The following is a 5,182-nucleotide window of genomic DNA, read 5'->3' on the forward strand; positions in this document are numbered from 1 at the left end:
TTCTGGAAATGTCCATAAATAACACAAATATTTGCTTGGCACTTAAGCCCAAATTCTTTTACGTTTGCTTTTTCTTCCGGGTAGATATTCCCTGTGGGCCATGAAGGAGAAAGGGTGAGTTTTCATGGCTCCTGCCGTGTTCTTGTTTGAATTTTGGGAAAAAAAAAGACAAGTAGAAAGGTGGTTGTTGTCCTGGAGGTTACAGATGAACTATTTGATGACAGAGTTAGGAGGCATGACAGTGTCAGTGTTGAAGATGCATGAGATGCATGCAGTGTCTACAGCTCATTGTGCTCTGGTCTTTTGATGGCATTGTTTTAATGCCATAAAATGGTACTATTTTAGTGTTGGATCCTCAGAACAAGAGAACCTGTAGACACATTTGTTTTCCTTGGGTTTTCATCCTGGCAGACTTGCTGAAACCTGCCTTCAGGCATAAAGATAAAAATCTGAAGGTCCATCAAGAGCTTCAGTCAGTTACTTGAGGGCTGCATTGCCACATTCTGGGAGACTCTTGGGAAGAACTGGGATCCTGAGTCTTGCAGCAGGCCTCAATCCAAGCCCAGTCCAAGGTTTTGTCTGACACCTTCTAGTTTTCGATTAATTGGTAAGCTGTGCCAATGCTATTTCTGAACGATCTTCACATGTTATAGCCTCGTTTCAAAGCCTGCTGGAGCAACAGAAAGACTGCTACTGACTGCAGAAGTTTTCTGCTAACTTTTGGCAGCTGGATAGCATCACCCAGAACAATGCCCAGGACTTCCAACTCATGGATTCCTGTGCTACCTGAAGCAGTGCTCATCAGCGTGCAGAGGGGACCAGGCTTTCTGCTGTGCTGCCCATGAAGCCTGTGTTAGGGTTAGGGGGTGGCAGAGTTAGGGTCAGAGTCTCATAGGGGAGGCTACATGATTGACTTAGCTGAACACTCAGAAGTTGGCCATCCTTGATCTGCCCATAACTTCTTCTGTGGCAGGTACCCTTCTCTCAGAAAAGCAGGTGTAACTCCCTTGAAGCATACCTGCCAAGAGGTCATTAAGACAAATCGCAACTCCTCGGGGGTATCCACTAGTCCCTGCTAGACTCTTGCATTTTATAACGCATCTTAAAAAGGACCTCTACTGTATTCCAGCTTTTTAGCCATTTTAATCTATCTTTGCCAACTTACACTCTGTCTTCATCCATTTTTAAATGGCAGTTGCCTTGCTCTGCGACAGCACCTTACAGTGTAGCTCCCATCTCTTATGTTGTTTTGTTTTCCTCTCCATACCACCAAGAATGGTCTCATACCCTCTACTTCAGATCACGTGTCTGGCCCACAATGGACAAAGCATCTGCTTATTCCTCCAAAGCCACAGGATTTTGTGCTAGTTAATATTAATCTCCATAAATCTCTTCAATCTTTTGCTCTTAGAGTTGCATGTATTTCTGCATGTTTCTAATATTCATCTGACTACCATGCTTCTCACTCTATTTCTTCTGAGCTGCTTAGTGGCTTTGATAAGAGACATTAAAGGGATGAATAAAAGGGAGAGAGGCAGAACGCAGTGTGATTCTGTATATTTTTCACTAGGGAGACCCACCTGAGGCCCCTTCCTTTCTTGAGCATACCAGTAGGTTTTGGTGGTCCATGCAATGGGTTGCTCTTTCTGGCTTTTAATACTGTTTTTGCAGTACTGCACATGTATAATTAAGTTTTACTTCTGAACCTCTTCTAGTGCTGCAGTGTCCTGTCCAGAAGGCTTCATAAGTATTTCTTGGTTTGGATAATGTACTGGCTGGGTAATGTCCCCGAGTTGTTTGGGGACAATGGGGGAAGCAGAAAGGAGAAATCCAGAAGCCACAGGATGGCTTCTGCAAGGTAGTTCTGTGTCACACCACATTTGTGGTTGCCTTTCCGTACCTGATTTTAGAAAATGAAACTACTCTCTTCTAAGTACAAGTTTCCCACAGGTAAAGGTAAATTCCAAAGAAGATTATACATCTCTGGCAGTTGTCTCCTCAGCCCTTCTGTACTATCCTGTAGTTCTTTGAAGGTCCTGGTTACTAATCGCAAGAGTTCAAATATTGCATTAAAGACTGACTCCTGTAAAGATGATCGGGAAACTGCCCTGGACTCCTGTTTGGAAGTGGATGTGTTGTCGGTCTCCTGCACCTGCATTTTCTTCCTTCTACTCACAAATTCAGTTACAATGGTTTCAAATGCACAAAAGTACAGTTAACCACCAACCTATTAACATTAACTGATGCGTATAGGAAGCAGTGGGAATCTAGGCACACGCTAGTTCTCATCTGACTCTGAATGTCAAGAAATAAGCTTGACACATAGTGTGGGTTTTGTTGGGCTTCTTTGCTCATCTCAAATTATTCAGGCTTTAGCACTGTTGTCAGAACTGATATAAAGCAGAATATCTTGTTGCATTTCAGCTTTTGATGTCTCAACAAAATCAACCATCCAAAAGGATTTTTTTTCCTCTCTGGAAGGAAGAAACGTAAACACTAAGGAATGTTGCACAGCCTAGGCTTTCTAGGTTTGCCACAGCAAATAAGGGTAAATGCAGAGCAGTAGAGGTGAAATGGACTGGACTTTGTGACTAGCCCTTACTTGGTTGAGGTGGGATGCCTTCTGGAAGCTGTTGTTCTTTTCTTCTTAGATGCTAACAGGATGAGCACCAAGATCTTCAGTTAGGAGTGATATATAGGTATTGGTGCAGATACTGGTATAGGTACGGGGCATTCTTCTCCATGTCAGTGGGAGGGAAAGGGCTGTGCCAGTGCTGGTAAAACCATGTTGGTGTGAAGTTGATTCAAGAGCCATTCCTCTAACTAGCAAGAAAGATAGGGCTATCTGGTACCTGGCTGAATGCAGTGACTACAATTTTGTTATTTTCAGAAGGGCACTCCTGATTCTGTTTTTGAGAAAGTGAAGAGAATCAGCCCTGATATACTCAAGTAGGTAGAAAAGGTAGAAGAAGAGGTTGAAATTGAAGTTAAGCATTGCCCTTTGAAGCAGAGTTCAGCACTCCGGCAATGGCAAGGGTTGGACCTTTGCCCGCTGCAGAGCTGGGGACCTAAATATCCCCAAGAAACATCGGCAGTCCCAGGAGGTAAACCATTTGTAGAAACCAGTAACCAGTGCAGCAGACAGCATTGGAACACAGTGAACCCTGGGCTAGGAGCAACTCTTGAGTCAAGATGTTGTAAGTGTGCATTGCTCCTAATGGCCACTGCTGGTAATAGCAAATCCTGTTTATTTTCATGTACAGAAGGAGGTATTATGCTCCTTGTACAGCATGTAATATACCACAAGAGGTGGTGTGCACAGCCTGAAAACCCCTTGCTGGATCAACAGTTAAATGACTCATTAAATCAATTCCAAAGCCATTGAATTTAGCCTAATTACTACTTTGTTGGGTCCAGTAACATTCCCAGTAAACACTGATGTTTGTTTCATTCAAAGTGTTCAGAACAGAATCTTATTTCTCTTTTTTAAAATTGTGAAATTTTGTTTCACAAGAACGTTTGTGGTAAGTAAATGAGAAATTTAGTTAATCTGTTCAATAACATTTTCCATGTGTGTAAGAAGTCATGAGAACAAAGATCTTTGCTCTGTAATTGAAGGGTACAGGAAGGGGAATCTTTACCATCTGCCACTACCAAATTACTTTTCAAGGGAGAAAAATAAATCCCTCTCATTGGAAGCTATTTTGATCAGCTCTAATAGTAATATTTTATGTAGGATTTATCTTCCAGAGCCCAGTAGAATTTACAGGTAAATTCATCTTTTTAATGCTTTGGTAAGAGGAACATCTGTCTCACATATTGTGAGGATCCAAGCACTAAGAGTTTTTTAGAAATCTCGTATTCATCCTGCAATATTTATCTGGAGTATGTAATCCTAATATACCAATTGCAGCAGTAAATATTTTGCTATAACCAGACATTGAACTCCAAAAGAAACCTGTTTAGCTGCAGCTAATGCCTGTGATCCTGCGATGTTTGTGTTCTGCAGCACCAACCCAGAGTTTTAAAGAATTTTGAACCAGTAAGATTCAGACTCTGCAACTTTGATGGAATGAAAAATCCTCAAGCTTTCAACCCCTGCCATAGGAATTTAATAAGGACCCTAATAAATGGGTCAGTTTCAACAAACAATTAACTTAACAACTTCATCTGGAAGGCTTAGAGGCCCTATTTCATAGGAGGTAACTTGAGAGCAGTCTTGTGTTATATAGTGTAGTTAATATTTCCTTTAGAAAACCAGAGTTTTTAAGATATAATATTTCATGTGCTCCAAATTACATCAAATTGGCATTTGGTACACAACAAAGCCTTCAATCCCTGTATAGATCAAAAAGAAAATTTATATTAATCTTCTAAGCTGTTTGGGGCTTTCTTAAGCACAAGGAAAATACACATTTCCTGGGAATTCAGAAGCTTATACAACAAATTTTGTGGGCAATTTGGATAAAATTATTCCTTATACTTTGATTATGCCATTAAAATTCACACTCCTATGAATATGGAGATTTTCTTGTAAGTACTAAGTACTCACTAAGCAGCGTAGCTGGACTGCACCATATAGACTTGAGAGGAATGTGTTTTCCTATATGTTGTCTCATGTTGTGAGCTATTTTTTCAGCCTCTTGTAAAAATATATAATAGAGATGAAGTCTCTGAGGGTTCATAGTTCGATATGTTTAATGTAACTCTGTGTTGAGATGAAGCAAAATTAGGAAATTTAATTGCACTTTTCCCTGCCCTACTTTACACATTTCATCTTAAACTCTCCATTTATTTTGCTGTCAGTTGCTAGCCCCCACCCAGTCTCCCCTTCTCACCCCTCCTTCTTTTTTTTTTACAGCTCACCTCTAATCACCCTTCTCATGTCAGATGTGTTGTTTGCATGCGCCCTGTCTTTTCTCTGCATCTGAACTTTGTCCCACATGTTGTGTTTGAACAGTAAAAGGTCTCCTGGACAAGGATCTGTGCTTCCTTACAGCTGTCGATATCCTGTACCTAACATCAACGTCCTTGTTGTGGTTTAACCTCAGCTGGCAATTAAGCCCCACACAGCCACTTGCTCACTCCCCCCCAGTGGGATGGGGGAGAGAATCGGAAGGGTAAAAGTGAGAAAACTCGTGGGTTGAGATAAAGACAGTTTAACAGGTAAAGCAAAAGCTGC

Source organism: Pygoscelis adeliae, unplaced genomic scaffold, assembly GCF_000699105.1.
Source record: "Pygoscelis adeliae isolate BGI_AS28 unplaced genomic scaffold, ASM69910v1 Scaffold812, whole genome shotgun sequence".
Classification (NCBI taxonomy): Eukaryota; Metazoa; Chordata; class Aves; order Sphenisciformes; family Spheniscidae; genus Pygoscelis; species Pygoscelis adeliae.